General features: G+C 41.9%; 1 protein-coding gene across 5 annotated transcripts in view; it reads right to left on the reverse strand.

Moving 5' to 3' along the window:
- Positions 1-17,104, reverse strand: part of ATXN7 (ataxin 7) — a 158,720-nt gene that overhangs the window by 116,519 nt on the left and 25,097 nt on the right. For 3 of the 5 annotated variants that reach the window (XM_066351939.1, XM_066351934.1, XM_066351935.1), the window contains exon 2: positions 2,905-3,002. The exons of the other annotated variants lie outside the window; for them this stretch is intronic. The gene's annotated coding sequence lies outside the window, so the exon portion shown is untranslated. The remainder of the gene's footprint in view (positions 1-2,904; positions 3,003-17,104) is intronic. 5 annotated transcript variants of the gene reach the window in all.

Raw genomic sequence — 17,104 nt, forward strand, 5'->3', positions numbered from 1 at the left:
CAGCTCAGTGGCCTTTGTACTGGACGTCCACTCTAACCCCAGACAGCTCAGTGGCCTTTGTACTGGACGTCCACTCTAACCCCAGACAGCTCAGTGGCCTTTGCACTGGACGTCCACTCTAACCCCAGACAGCTCAGTGGCCTTTGTACTGGACGTCCACTCTAACCCCAGCCAGCTCAGTGGCCTTTGCACTGGACGTCCACTCTTAACCCCAGCCAGCTCAGTGGCCTTTGTACTGGACGTCCACTCTAACCCCAGCCAGCTCAGTGGCCTTTGCACTGGACGTCCACTCTAACCCCAGACAGCTCAGTGGCCTTTGTACTGGACGTCCACTCTAACCCCAGACAGCTCAGTGGCCTTTGTACTGGACGTCCACTCTAACCCCAGCCAGCTCAGTGGCCTTTGCACTGGACGTCCACTCTAACCCCAGCCAGCTCAGTGGCCTTTGTACTGGACGTCCACTCTAACCCCAGACAGCTCAGTGGCCTTTGTACTGGACGTCCACTCTAACCCCAGACAGCTCAGTGGTCCTCTCCTTCACTCTTAATGCTATGATCTCACCTAACAAAATCCTACCCTTACCACCTTTATTAAAAATTATAAGCCCCACCCCTCATCACCTGTTCTGATTTTCCTTATCTTTTTTTATTTTATTAATATTTTCTAATACCTAGTATTTTATTTCTTTTTAATACTTAATTTTTTCTTTTATTAATTTTTAGAGAGGAGAGAGAGAGAGAGAGAAGGGGGAAGGAGGAGCAGGAAGCATCAACTCCCATATGTGCCTTGACCAGGCAAGCCCAGGGTTTTGAACTGGTGACCTCAGCGTTCCAGGTCGACGCTTTATCCACTGCACCACCCACAGGTCAGGCGATTTTCCTTATCTTGACCTGCTATTTCTAACCAGTTAGCACCATCTAGTATAATAAATAATGTACTTACTTACTGCATTTGCTGTCTATTAACTGTTTCTCTCCATTAAAAGGTAAGTGCTACAATGGCAGAGACCTTTGTCCCTTTGATTTACTAATTAAATTCCCTGTGCCCAGATGGGCACAGACATAGGTAGGGATGCAGTAACTGTTTGTTGAATGGATACTGGGCTTACAATCGGCTGGTGTTGAAAAGGGGCAGCCCTTTTAGGTTGGTCATGAATTTGATGCTTTCTTAATTCCACCAGGCCCATTTCATTTCTCTACCTGTCTGGTCCCTGCAGATGTGAATTTGTGACACTTCTTTTTCCCTGTCCCTTGTTGTTGACTTCCTAGTAGTATCATATTAATCTTTTCATCAGAACAGTATTCAAAAAAAGGATGTCATAATTATAATCTTGGACATCACCTACTATTCTCTTTTCTTCCTCAAAGACAATCCCTTCGTACACACTAGAAGCTCAATAAACAGGTACAGATTACAGTGCTCCGTTGGTATTTCTTTCAAGAATTTTCACCCTACTTTCCCCCCAAATATCACCACTGCCAGTTGCTGACTACCACCTAGGAGAGTCCTGCTTCTTCTTCTCTGGTACTTTCCAGACACTCCACAATGAATGTCATCCTTTGTGGTCACGGTCACAAAGGTGGAAGGTCACTGAAGGATGCCTATGTACTGCCGCCTTCTGGCTTTAGGCCAGAAAATGTTAAGGGCCTATTTTGAAGGTGGAGACTTCAGAGCTGCTAAGTACTATGTTCTTCTAAACACATACTAGAACTGCCTCATCCTTCCCGAAGCTCCTGTTTGTCTGGTAAGGGAAAAAAATGTTGTCTTTGCAGATGAATGTTCATGTTGTCCAAAATGTTTCCATCTTTGCTACAGTTGCTTAAAATCTGCTTGAGGCATTGCAGTTGTTGCCTAAATATGTAAACTGATCAATTTCAGAGGCTAAAAATCATTTGGTCTTTTCTATTTGGATTCTGTTCAGCTTTATACTTCAATGATCCATCTTAACCCTCATCTTAACATGTAAGCCCTTCACTGCTTTTAGAAGATGGGAGGATGAAGTTTGTTTGTTTTGTTTTTTTAAAATAAATATCCCTTCAGGAGAAAAGCCACTTGATCTGACAGTTTTCCACATGTGCATAGCTAGCTCAGGACAGCTCAACTGCCATTATGTCTGGTGGGGTAGGACAGATTGACACTGGACAAGGCTAGCGAGAGGGAGTCCACAAAGGTTTAACTGGACAGGATTTCTACAAATCAGGCTTTTGTAACTTTATGAAGTGGAGTTGAAAGCTTAATGTTATTTTTAAACAGTGTCCATAAAGTTTAAAATAGAACAAAATTTAAAAAATCTATGGAACTAAAAAAATTCTTCCAGGAATTTTTCTTCTTTTTCACATTATGTGGAACTTACCACCCCTCCTCCCCAACTAATGGCGGCTGCTATTTCTGTAATGATGTGGGACTGTTTGTGAGCATAGAGCCATCTGGTGGCAGGGCAGAAGCACTGGGCCCAGAACGTGTGTCTGAAGAACTTGCTTAGGATCTTCCCAACCCTGAGCAGCTAGGTCCTTGTCAATTGTGGAGAGAGAAAAACAGGAGCTGGAGAAATTAGAGTCAGATAGAAACACAGGAGCATATCTTGGACATCTTCCTAAGAACAAATGAATATGGATTTATTGAGGGAGGGGGTCCCTATTTCCAAAGTCTCCCTGTAATTTTAAAGGATGGGGATGGTGAGCAGTATTTCCAGTTTTTATTTTGACAAACACCTAATAATACTGTACTCTTAAATTCACTGTCATTCATGTTAGTAAGATCATACACAGAGTTATGTTTAAAATTCGAAATCTTACTCCTCAGATACCTTAAATTTAAAAACTATCATCCTTTGGTAAAACTTGCTCTGTTATACTCGGAAGTGTCACATTTTCTTGGCTGTGCTATGTTGGAACAGTGAATTACCTTTTTTGGGAGGGTAGGCCAAAACTCCTGATTGATTTACCAGTGGATCTTCATCTGCTATGACTGTGGAGGCGCTTTCTTCTTAAATCTGATCAGATCTACAAACAGAGAAGGGGGCAAAGGGATGAAACACTGGGTAAAGCTCACTGGAAATATACAATTAGTTACCAGCTGTTTCAAAATTATTATATGTGCTTTGAAATGTCAAAGTGTTAAACTTGAGGCACTTTAAATTTTACAACAAATGTAATTCAGTTTTTCTTTTCTATAATGAACTTAATCGGCTATATTTATAATAAACTAAGAACAAATGACAATTCAATATGTACACAAAGAAAGCTCCTGGGGCTTCAGGTCATTGTGTGTAATTTGCCACTAATGAGTTTTCACTTAATTTTTAAAATGGCTATTTAAAAATCCTGCTCCCCTATGAAGCCTGTCAGAATCACAGATTTTAAAAAAAACACACACATTGAATGAGATTATTATTTATAAAGCTCGCTTTGCCTTTATCATCTGACAGTTTATGAAAGCAATTCATAATACTACAAACAGGAAACAAAAACTCAAACCATCTTTCAAAAGAGCACAAGAAAATTATGTGCTCCATTATCTATGCATTTTTGTGCAATGTGTACATATACATTTCAAGCAGAATGTGGCTACTATACAAATTAATTTGGGGAGGATCACTCAGTTAAAGAGTCAAGGAACTGGAGACTAACAAACTAGAGTTAGAAATTTAACTGGTCTTCAGATTTCATTTGCAGAAGAGAGAGAACAGCAAACATGAGCAATGACACAGCTATGGAGCTGATGCTGAAGTAAGCACAAGGCAAGCTAATTTCATACGAAAAACTCACCAGTGTTACACTTCTCTTCCTATAGTCCTCACTGGCTATCGCAAATGTCATGTGACAGAAATATTGCTTTGATCAACTTTTCTTTATTTTCATAACAGAGATGGTAAGCCAAATATTTATATTTCTATGGTTTGAGATACTAATAAAGCATCTCAGAAAGTCAGTGGCTGAAATTCTATACCATGTTTTGAACATTTACTCATAATTATCTTTATTGGCTTTTAAGTTATTCCTGGATCACATCCTTCCATTCTCCCTTTTTTAGATGGTTTCAGTTTTATTCACCCACGAAATGTTATCCAGTAATGTAATCATTCAATAATCATTCCTACAATCTTTATACGCCAGATGTTTCTCTTCCCCAGATTTGTACTTCCTTCCTAGTCCCATATCTTTTAAATTTTTTCTGATTTCCATTTTAGTTTCTTTTCTGCCTTATTTCCAACAAAAACTTCCAATCTTGTTTAATATGTCTATCCTGAGCTTTTGCATCCTAAATATTGAATAGCTATGCAACAATCATTCAAAGGAAGCTACAAATTCCCGGGACAGAGATGGCCAGTAAAGATGTTACATTGGAGATAACCATCCACCTCACTGACGGCGACTCCTTCAGAGTACACTTGAGGTGGAGGGTGGAACAAAGCCAGCATCAAATTAGACCTTGTGCCTGACCAGGCGGTGGCGCAGTGGATAGAGCGTTGGACTGGGATGCGGAAGACCCAGGTTCGAGGCCCTGAGGTCACCAGCTAGAGCGAGGGCTCATCCAGTTTGAGCAAAAGCTCACTAGCTTGAGCCCAAGGTCGCTGGCTTGAACAAGGGGTTACTCGGTCTGCTGAAGGCCCGCGGTCAAGGCATGTATGAGAAAGCAATCAATGAACAACTAAGGTGTCGCAACGAAAAACTAATGATTGATGCTTCCCGTCTCTCCGTTCCTATCTGTCTGTCCCTGTCTATCACTCTCTCTCTGTGAAAAAAAAAAAAAAAATTAGACCCTGTGCCTGACCAGGCAGTGGCGCAGTGGGTAAAGCGCGTCGGACTGGGATGTGGAAGACCCAGGTTCGAGACCCCGAGGTCGCCAGCTTGAGCGCAGGCTCATCTGGTTTGAGCAAAAAAGCTCACCAGCTTGGGTTGCTGGCTCAAGCAAGGGGTTACTCAGTCTGCTGAAGGCCCGCGGTCAAGGCACATATGAGAAAGCAATCAATGAATAACTAAGGTGTCGCAATGCACAACAAAAAACTAATGATTGATGCTTCTCATCTCTCCGTTCCTGTCTGTCTGTCCGTGTCTATCTCTCTCTCTGTCTCTGTAAAACGAAAAAAAATATTAGACTCTGTACTTGATCTTATTTCACTGGGTCAAACTATTTTTCAGTTTTTCATCAGGACATTTCAGCTATATCTCCAAAGTATCCAAGGAAGTCATCAGATTTTGGGTGCTATGAAATTGTTCCCAAGATAGTCTCTGCCATTAAAAAAAAATCACCATTTTGTAGCCTGCGTACCTTAAAAATGCTTTAAGGGAAACCCTCTTCTTAGAGGAAAATGGTAGTGGCAGTTACTAAAAATAAGCATTTAAAAACAGTAACTTCTTTACTTAGAATAGGGGTCAGAAATCTTTCTTTCATAGGAAAAGAAAACTATCACGTTTGTATACATTCTCTCATTTTATCCTCACAATGACATGCTCAAAAGTGCTGTTATTATAATCTCCATTCTACTAGTGAGCAAACAGACTAAGAGAAATCATAATTTGCTCAAGATTATCCAACAAATAAACGAGTTAAAATTAGAGCTAGGAGGGAGGCCTTTGGTGCTATTTAGTTCCTTTTTCAGTACACTCAACTGCCTAAACAGCAACTTAGTTTTGTTTTGCAAAGAGAAAGCGTTTAAAAGCTAGAACAGGGAACATTGTCTAAGAATAGAAATATAAAACTTGATAGCTTTTATTCATTCACCACCTACTATTTAACCAGCATTCAATAAATATAATTTTTTAAAAGATATTTTTTGTTGTTTTTGTATTTTTCTGAAGTTGGAAACGGGGAGGCAGTCAGACAGACTCTCGCATGCGCCCAACCAGGATCCACCCGGCATGCCCACCAGGGAGTGATGCTCTGCCCATCTGGGGCGTTGCTCTGTTGCAACCAGAGCCATTCTAGCACCTGAGGCAGAGGCCATGGAGCCACCCTCAGCGCCCGGGCCATCTTTGCTCCAATGGAGCCTTGACTGTGGGAGGGGAAGAGAGAGACAGAGAGGAAGGAGAGGGGGAGGGATGGAGAAGCAGATGGGCGCTTCTCCTGTGTACCCTGGCCGGGAATCGAACCCGGGACTCCTGCACGCTAGGCCGACACTCTACCACAGAGCCATCCGGCCAGGGCCAAAAGATTTTTTTTTTAATGACAGAGGTGAGAGAGAAGGAAAAGGAAAAAATAGAAAGCATATAACTTAAATGTTCTCCAGAGCCATGAGAAGAATATATTTAATTTATTTACTCATTTTTGGGGGGGCAAGATTGTAGATGATGTCACTCTTTTGGAGTTGCTGTCTACCCCAGTGTGACTCTTTTCTCTTATACTTTATAATTCTCAATCCCATGCCAAGTCATATTTGTACTATGGGACTCCAAACTCTTCCCATTTCGACCAAAGCTGGACACATGACCCAAAGTGAAATTCAATTTGTTCCCCTTGGAACTAGAAATTGGAATAAAGAGGGTCAATTCTGGTCTAGACTGCAAGCACCTCTGTTCTCAGTCTCTAGGAAAGAGCCAGTCAGCAACAGGAAAGAAAAAATGTGTTACTTAGAGTGAACAGGACGCAAGAGGCTAAGCAGCATCAAGAGAGAATGAAAAACAGTTTCTGCCCAGGGGTTCTAGGTCAAGTCCAGTCTCCAAGAGGTCCAAAGCACTTCCTTCCCTGGGCATTCAAGAATCCCCTGGACCTGTAGGAAAAATGGCTCCCCTCTTCTGAACTTAAATCTTTATGAGTTAATTTCTGATAATAGCAACGATAATAATCTTGTTCAAGACAGTTAAAATTTTTTTAATAAAAAATAAAAGGGCCCTGGCCAGTTGGCTCAGTGGTAGAATGTTGGCCTGGTGTTTGGAAGTCCCGGGTTCGATTCCTGACCAGGGCACACAGGAGAAGCGCCCATCTGCTTCTCCACCCCTCCCCCTCTCCTTCCTCTCTGTCTCTCTCTTCCCCTCCCGCAGCCGAGGCTCCATTGGAGCAAAGTCGGCGCAGGCGCTGAGGATGGCTCTGTGGCCTCTGCCTCAGGGACTAGAACGGCTCTGATTGTAACAGAGCAATGCCCCAGATGGGCAGAGCATCGCCCCCTGGTGGGCATGCTGGGTGGATTCTGGTCGGGCGCATGCGGGAGTCTGTCTGCTGCCCCCCTGCTTCTCACTTTGGAAAACACACACACACACACACACACACACACACACACACACACACACACACACACACAAATAATAATAATAATAATAATAATAATAATAACAACAGTTACCATAATGAAATATTTCAGGCATAGGTATAAGTGGTATACCTCAACACTCAAGATTAAAAAATAAAATAAAATAGCAGATAACACTAGAATGTGTTTTAAAAGATTTGGTGGAATGCCCAAAGGTTCAGAAAAAACCTCTCATTACCTTTAACAAAGAAAAGCCCACACTGGTACATGGTTAGTGTTATAGCAACTTTTACAGAGAAAATTATTTACTTTCTAGGAGTAATATTTTTATGTTTTTTAAGACTATGAGGGCCTTGTTGCAATTTATGGTATAATTTGAAACATTCTGTAAAAATTATGCAAAAACTTACTAACCATGATAAAGGGAAGAAAATAACAGGCTAACCTGAGTCAGTCTTATTTTGAAGCACAACAGTACAAACTTTCTTTTATTTCTTAAACTTTCTTAAACCATGAGTCTTGAGCATGAGAATGGCCCTGTGGGTGCTCAGAGGTGTGACAGGAAAGGGCTGGAGAGCTGGGCCCAGCAGGGAGGGCACACAGGGTTCTGTCTCCTAAGTTAGGGCTGAGGGAACGGGACTGCCTATCACTCCACTCGACACAGGAAAAAACTGAAAGCCAAGCAAGGCTTACCCGAGCTGGTTTATTTACTCTATAAAACCATGTTAAGCATGCGCTCCATGACAGGTACTGTGCCTGGCACAAGAATCAGCAGTGTATTCAGCTGAGCCACCTTATGCATTTTTCTCTCCAATTGTTGACCCTCACTGCAAACAGCAAGTCCAGAGGCCTTATAAAGTCCATTTTGTTTCTTTGAAATTTGTTGCTAATATTTAAACGGTGAGAAGATTCACAAAAATTTCATGTTCCCATTTTCTCTTAGAATATCCAAAAATCTGGCAACTAAGGCCAGCTCCCCCGCAGAAGGCCCCCAGCGGATGCCGTGTCCCGTGCCGCCTCTCGTCACTGGGCACTTCTTCCTTAGGCCCCCAGCGGATGCCGTGTCCCGTGCCGCCTCTCGTCACTGGGCACTTCTTCCTTAGGCCCCCACCTGCCTGCATCACTTACTCTCCTTCCGTCAGTCTCCTGCAGGCGGTCTAGCCTGCAACTCTGAGCCCGCATTGTTTTCCTAAGCGTCTTTTCCCAAATGAAAAACCACAAACCACAAATTTTAAAAGCTAGATTCATGTCAACAGCTGGCATGTACTAAAGAAATCAGAATGACCAGGATCCCTAGTTTATATACACTCCTCCTACCCAAGTTCCACCTTGCAAATTTCAGAATGAACTTCTATACTCGACACAACCTGTCTTTTCGGTCATGCTACTGGGTATCCCCCTCTTCAAAGCTCAGCTGGAGCTTTTACACCTGCTACCAAGCTACAGACACTGCTCTCAGGGTCATGCCACTGAACACCAAGTGAAGTTTGATAACAACTGGTAGAGAGAGATGAAACCACCTACTCGAAGGACTAGGTTTCATGGGCACCTTTTAGTCCCTGCAGTTAGTCTCAGCACATTCCCAACACTACATTAAACTCCTGTCTTAACATTTCTAAAGGAGACTCCGTCTCCTGACAGCATCTCCCTATCTGCACACACTCACACCTCTCCTCTTTCCAAAGGGTTCGACGCCGCCATCCCACCCTCCCCTTTGCCGTTTCCGGTTGCACAGCGCTCCCATCTCAATCCTCTCCCCCCAGGCTTCACTGAGGTTAACTGGGCTCCTTTTCTTTTTGGCTCAGGAGTCAGAAGCCACTTCTTCATCAGGTGTGGCTACAGTATACTATTTCACAATTAGCCTAAAAAAGAACCAAAAAATATACTAAAAGTCCCAGTGGTTCTCCAATTTGTTTCTGTGACAAAAATCCTTGGTCAATTCAGAACATTTTTAGGTTGATTTACAAAAGCAGATGACACTAATAACAACAGCAGCTAATATTTATTAAGCACTTACTGTGTACTGGGTATTAACACATACATGGTCTCAATCCTCCCAGGTCTATGATACAGAAACCCTTCTATAGGCCTTTAACAGAGAGAAAGCTGAGGCTTGTCGGATGAGGCCAGTAAGGGGCGGAAGTGAGGCAGTCAATACTAGAGCTGAATAAAACCACTCCCCGGACTGCCTCCACCACAGCCGTTCCCACCTCTACCCCTGCACACCTATTCTGCCGCTTTGAACTCCCTTCTTGCCACCTTGTAGGTAACCCACATCCAGCCCTGAAAACCTAGCTCAGATGAAATCTCTTCAGGTCAACACACCTACCTCCTTAAGTGGACTTCTTAGAGGTGGTGTCTGAAACATTTAATTTCACCCTGTATCCCCAGGGTTAATAAATGCCTGCTTAACAGAAATGGGTTAAATGGAGCCACAGGCTTTCCCAGCTACCTTCATCTGGGTTAACATGCATCGGGGGTGGAATGTTCTTGACTTGCTAAGGAGTTGCTGTTAGGCCTGAGCAGTAGTAAGCAGCTGTTCTGGCATTTATTCTCATTTGTCCCAGCCAAGCTCACCTATAGACTTCAACACTGAGAAAGAGGAAGAAGGGTGAGAGGTAACCTGAAGTGCAGAGCTCCTGTTCTTTTAACAGGAAATTGAGTCTTTGGAGTTGACTAAGGGGAGAGGAACCTGGGAGACAGCAACGGCTGGGGCAACATCAATCTCCTATTACTGGCCTGGGGTTACAGAATCCTAGAACTCATATATACATCCTCCATTGAGTCATTCTTTGCTAGTCTAATATGGTCCTTTAAAAAAAAGATGCCAAATAAATGAACAGCTAGTAAGGGTTCAGCTCTGGGATCATATTTATGAATAATACTACCAATAATAATAAAAACTTTTCCTCAGTGTTTACTTTGGGCCAGATGCTGTGTTAAGAACTTTACATGCAGCCCTGGCGGGTTGGCTCAGCGGTAGAGCGTCAGCCTGGCGTGCGGGGGACCCGGGTTCGATTCCCGGCCAGGGCACATAGGAGAAGCGCCCATTTGCTTCTCCACCCCCCCTTCCTCTCTGTCTCTCTCTTCCCCTCCCGCAGCCAAGGCTCCATTGGAGCAAAGATGGCCCGGGCGCTGGGGATGGCTCCTTGGCCTCTGCCCCAGGCGCTAGAGTGGCTCTGGTCATGGCAGAGCGACCCCCCGGAGGGGCAGAGCATCGCCCCCTGGTGGGCAGAGCGTTGCCCCTGGTGGGCGTGCCGGGTGGATCCCGGTCGGGCGCATGTGGGAGTCTGTCTGACTGTCTCTACCCGTTTCCAGCTTCAGAAAAACAAAACAAAACAAAACAAAAAAAACTTTACATGCACTGTCCTATTTACCTTTTTTTTTTTACTCTGTAAGATGCATTTTTCCTCCCAAAAAAGTGGAGAGGAAAATGCCCATGCATCTTATGGAGCAAAAAACATGGTAATCTTTACCACAGCCCTATGAAGAATATTTGTAAGTGAGGAAATGGAGGGCTACAGTACTTAAATGGTTTACAGTAAAGGCAGTGGCTAGGGGAATAAATGTCTAATTTGATTAATTATGTTTGCAGCGTTTTTAAAAACCTTAAATATGCCACATATTTTTTTCTTTTCCAACTGAGAGCAGTGGAGATAGACTCCCATATGCGTCCTGACTGAGATCTACCCGGCAACCCCCATCTGGGGCTGATATTCTGCTCACCTGGGGTCATGCTAGCAACTGAGCTATTTTTAGCACCTAAGGTGGAGGCTCCACAGAGCCATCCTCAGTGCCCAGGGCCAATGCGCTTGAACCAATTGAGCGATGGCTGCAGGAGAGGAAGAGAGAGAGGGAGAGAGAGAGAAGGGGGATGGAAAGGGTGGAGAAGCAGATGGTCACTTCTCCTGTATGCCCTGACTAGGAATCAAACCTGGGACTTCCACATGCTGGGCTGATGTCTACCACTGAGCCAAATGGCCAGGGCAATAATGCCACTTAAAGGCAGGATGGGCAACCAATGACAAATTTCATGTCTCTGAAAGAGCCAAGAAAAAACCCTTCTCTTCTATTAAGCTTTTCTAAATATATTTATGATAGAAATTGCTAGTGCTCACCTACATCCAATTCTTATCTTCCTGAGTACACAATTAAGACTAAATTTTCCAGTATTCATTGAGGTAAGGTACTATGACGGAGTCCTAAAATGTAAACAGAAAGGTTGGGTGCCACTTCCAGGCTTTGCCCATGCAAACCTTCTTGTCTTTATCCTCAGTCTCTCTGCCAGTCATATAGAGAGAACTTCAAGCCCTGAGGGGTGGACAGAGTCACAAATTTTCACCCCTGAATGACCAGCAAAGCAAGATCCTCTTTGCCAATCCATGCTGAGCTGTGCCCTGAGTCAATAGGAAACACGGATTGTGTAAACCACTGAGGTCTGGGGTAGCATCAGCAGTCAGCCTACCCCAGTCCAGTCCTCTTGTCCTAAATACGATCAAAGTTTTCATCATCAGTAACATAGAAGTAGTTTACTGAGGGTTACTAAGTAAAAGGCATTGTACTAAGTCTTCACATACATATTTGGTTCATTTCTCACTATGAGGTAATAAGTACTATCTGCATTTTGCAGGTGACAAAATCAAGGGTCAGAGATCAATAACCACTTCATCCTCTGAACACTTACAGCATTTACAGTCTGCAAGAGTTATTTGATAATGAATTATGGGTTGCCTTGTTATACCTGTTAGTACATTGATAAGTTAAACCAGTGGTCTTCAAACTCATTAGTCAACAAAGCCAAATATCAACAGTACAACAACTGAAATTTCTTTTGAGAGCCAAATTTTTTAAACTTAAACTATACAGGCAGGTACATTCCTTATCAAGGTAGCGCCTGCACATGGTATTTTGTGAAAGAGCCACACTCACAGGGCCAAAGAGCCGCATGTGGCTCGCGAGCCACAGTTTGCCGACCAGGGGAGTTATCACTCCTGTAGTGAGATGATTTTTCTTGTAGTTGTAATTTGTTTTCCTCACCTGAATAGAAAGCTGTTAAGAGAAGGGGTAAGTCTGTATTTCATGTTATTTACACACTGCCTCATGAATATACAAAATAATTAACAGATATATATTCTTTAAATTATATTTATAATATATATTATATATATATAAATATATACAATACGTAGTGTTTTGGGAAATAGACCTTTTAAATAAACCTAACCAAGAAAATTAGCCTAGGAAGAGTTACTTAGTATGCTGTTTACTTCAGATCCATGACTTAATGAGTGTCATTAGTGCAGCTTTTCAATATTGTAATTACAGATGTGAATATACTAAACACTTAGAACAGTATCTGTCAGATATTTGGTGATCAATAAATGATCATTTCCCCTTTCCTCTATACCAATAGCTACTTCAAGTATAATCATTTGCTGTTTGAATAAAAACAAAGATGATTAATAGAAAGAGGTTAAGCCTATACATTGAGGTTAATTTTAATTACAAAGAATATGTTACTATTGGTGAGGAAAACCATCTAAAATGTAGGAGCCAGTGCCAAGCAAAGACTAATTGCCAGTTACAGAGTTACAAGATTATCCCATTCATAAACACCTGTCCTAACACAACTGTCAGGAACACGGATTCTAGGCAAGCCAAGGAGCCAGTGCTCACACTTGCCTTCACTGCTACTGAGGTGCAGAATGGCGCCATGGGACGCAGTTCTGCAGGTCTGGCCACGTGGATTCCCTAGAGCACCAGTGGCATTTATAGCCAAACACTAACTGCCCTCCTACTGCATCTAGAGTCTTTTTTATATTTTGTAAGAAAACAACACAATGGCATCTGAGGCAGATTTGTTCCTTCGGAGGCTGTTTCCAACCCTCATCTACCACAGGGCTCCATTTCCTACCTAAGACATTCAAAGAATCTGATTAAGAGGATGAAGACACTGGCTTTCATATGCTGATATTTCACACTAACCACATAACAGACAATTTTCTGACACAATCTTTACATTAACCAATTAATGTAAATATTGTAACTGCTGCACATTTAAATATGTTCCTAAAAGACTCTTCTTTGAATAGTTCTTTTGTGATGAAATGGAACACTAATATGGGTCAGTTACTTTATTTGGTATGCTTTAAATACACATTTAGGCATGCTACTCATGCTCAGTAATCAATTGTAATACCTGTTTTCTTGATGGCTTTCCTGAGGTAATTTTCCCTTTAACTTCAGGTATCAACCTTAACAGTAGGCAGAGGTTACTGCTATAATCAGATATTACATCGGCACATACAACTCTAATGGCTGTTAGAGTAAAGAACATCAAGCTAGAAAAATGAGGGTGTGAAAATCAGTGAATCAAACTCTGAATAACAGCTTCTTTTAAAAATATTCTTTTTAAATGTTTAACATAAATAGTATTTTCAAAATAAAATTCTTTTTAAAATGCTGAGTGAAAAAAAGCCAATCTTAAAAGATCTCATTTAAAATAAAATAAAATAAAATAAAATAAAATAAAATAGATTTCATTTATGTAACATTCCCCTAATGACAAAATTATAGAGTTGGAGAACAGATTAGTGGTTGCCAGGAGTTAGGGACTGTGAGGATAACAGGAATGACTGTAACTACAGAAGGGTGGTAAAGGGGAGATTTATGCAGTGATGGAATAGTTTTGTATCTCAATTATGGCAGTGGTTATGCGAATCTACAAAAGATAAAATGACATATTAAACACTTACTATCTGCCAATGTCAATTTCCTGGTTTTGATATTGTACTATAGTTAGGTAAAATGTAATCAATGGGGAAACTTGCAGAGTAACCAGGACCTCTCTGTACTATCTTTGCAAATTCCAGTGAATCTACAATTATTTCAAAATTAAAAAGTTAGAATTAGCTAAAAGTATACTGGATTATAAATATATTTCACAGAATGTATTCAATCCATAAGATTAAAGAATACCCAAATCTTCACAAATATATTTTCTATGACTTCCCATTGTGTATACAGGTGAATGACCAATGATTGTGAGGGAGGCCAGGAAAGAGAGAAAATGCCGTAGCGGTCATGACAATGAACTGTTCATGACAATGTCAGCCACAGGGGCCATTTGAGCAGCCAATAGCTGGATGTCTTACAAAGGTAAGGTAGTGTAAACTATGTAAAAATAAAAACAAGTATTTAGAAACTTCTTATATCTTAAAATCTGCAAGATTTAGCCATCAAAAATAAGAGAACCGCCCTGGCTGGTTGGCTCAGTGGTAGAGTGTTGGCCTGGCGTGCAGGAGTCCCGGGTTCGATTCCTGGCCAGGGCACACAGGAGAAGCGCCTATCTGCTTCTCCACCCCTCCCCCTCTCCTTCCTCTCTGTCTCTCTCTTCCCCTCCCGCAGCCAAGGCTCCATTGGAGCAAAGTTGGCCCGGGCGCTGAGGATCACTCTGTGGCCTCTGCCTCAGGCGCTAGAGTGGCTCTGGTTGCAACAGAGCAATGCCCCAGATAGGCAGAGCATCGCCCACTGGTGGGCATGCCCGGTGGATCCCGGTCAGATGCATGCGGGAGTCTGTCTGACTGCCTCCCTGTTTCCAACTTCAGAAAAATACCAAAAAAAAAAAAAAAAAGAGAGAGAACCAAGGAACAGCATTCTTTAAACTTTAAAATAAAAACATATTTTGTGATTTATATAAGCTAGTCAAAATTCCACTGAGCGTATGATTATATGTAACTGTAAAATACATTATTAGAGTTATGTGATTAGCAAAAATGATATTTTTATGTACACGTGGCAATAGTTTCTACAATTCAAACATCTCTCTGGATGAATTCATATAAACTGCTGCAGTATGCCTGTAATTCATAAGAAACAAAAAGAATTTCAGAAACTGGGAGATGCAAATTAAACAAAGCCAGTTTAAGTTATTTTCACTAAGGCTTTAGAGAAAGACCTTTTTATCACTGATGAATATGTAAACACTCTGGGACTACTTAAAAAATATGACCTCTGGTTCCCTGTATCTCACACCTAAGCTGCTCAATACCGGTTCATTGTGACTCAGAATCTAAAGAGAGGTTGGCAGCACTTCATACATACCTTCCTGTTCGCTCCTTTCTGCAGTGATGCAATTTGACCTACATTTCCAGTGCCCATTGAAACTTCTTAGGAGGGGGAAGAGGAGAGTTTTTCATTTATCCTACCCTCTGATTAACTAGGACAGCAATTGCAACTCAAGGGACTGCTACTGGGCAGAAGCAAAGGGAGAGAAAGTCATGCCAGTTGGAAATTCCACAGGAGAACATTTAGAAATACTGCATTCTCTGATTCTGCAAACAAACTGCCATGGCTTTACAAGACAACAGCAAGAAGAGCTGCCCCAGTTTTCCACCATAATCAGTGCAGAGCACCAAGTGCTGCTTTATTTACTTCAGGCTCCCAGCATGACAAAAATTAAACTTGAACCATCGACTTATCTTTGTCATCACCCTTTTTAAAAAAAAAAACTTTCAATTTTAGAATGGTTTTATGTTTACAGAGAAGTTAGGATTATTCAGATTTCCTATATACCCTACACTTGGTCTCTTCTATCATTAACCTTTTACATTAGTTTGCTACATTTGTCACAGCTAATGAGCCAATATCAATACATTTTTATAAAATAAAGGCCGTACTTTAAATTTCCTTAGTTTTTGCCTAATGTCCTTTTCCTGTTCCAGGATTACATTTAGCTGTCATGTCTCCTTACTCCTCTAGACTGTACCAGTTCTTCAGATTGTAACTTTTTAATGACTGACAATAGTTTTGAGAAGTACTAGTTAGGTGTTTTGTCTCCAACTTTTTGCTCAATGTTTTTCTCATGATTATAATGGGATTATGGGATTTTGGGACAAAGACCACAGAGTTAGTCATTCTCATTACATCACGTCAAGGTCACATTTATCACTGTGCTAACTTGATCATCTGGCTCGGGTGTCTCCACTGTAACTTTATTATTTTTTCCCCTTTCCATACTATACTTTTTGAAAGGAAGTCACTATGCACAGTCCACATTTAAGGACTGGGCAGTTATATTTCACTTTCTTTCAGGAAGTCGACATAAATCATTTAGGCACTAGGCAGACAGCTCCATTGGTTGGAGCATTGCTCCAAAGTGCAGAGGTTGCCAGTTTGAGCCTCAGTCAGGACACATAAAGGAACAGATCGATGTTCCTGTATCTCTCTTTCCCTTCCTCTCTTGCTAAAATCAATAGATAAAATTTTTTAAAAATAAGTAAATCATTTAAAATTCCTCTATATGGAAAGTTTATTCTTTTCCATTTGCTTACTTATTCAATCATTTATATCAGTATAGATTCATGGATATTTGTTTTAAACTGTTTTATTATACAGTGTGTCTATAAAGTCATGGTGCACTTTTGACCGGTCACAGGAAAGCAACAAAAGACGATAGAAATGTGAAATCTGCACCAAATAAAAGGAAAACTCTCCCAGTTTCATACCTATTCAGTGCAGTTCGATGTGGGCTCACGCACAGATTTTTTAGGGCTCCTTAGGTAGCTATCCCATATAGCCTCTACAGCAGTGGTTCTCAACCTGTGGGTCGCGACCCCGGCGGAGGTCGAACGACCAAAACACAGGGGTCGCCTAAAGCCATCAGAAAATACACAGTTCTGATGGCTTTAGCCGCTAAGAAGCTGCGCTACCATCTGCAGCAGCGCTCTTCAGTTTGAATGCACGCCGTTATGGATGTGCGTTCCAAACTGAATGCCTGCGGTCATGCGCAGACATGATTGCATCATCCGTCCGGGGCCTAAGGGGCAGGGGGGGAAGCGGGGGAAGCGGGGGAAGTGGGGGGGGGGACGGGACTGGACGCTCCACAGTCCATAGCAGCACGGCTGCTCGTCCATAGCA

Source organism: Saccopteryx leptura, chromosome 10 (assembly GCF_036850995.1).
Source record: "Saccopteryx leptura isolate mSacLep1 chromosome 10, mSacLep1_pri_phased_curated, whole genome shotgun sequence".
Classification (NCBI taxonomy): Eukaryota; Metazoa; Chordata; class Mammalia; order Chiroptera; family Emballonuridae; genus Saccopteryx; species Saccopteryx leptura.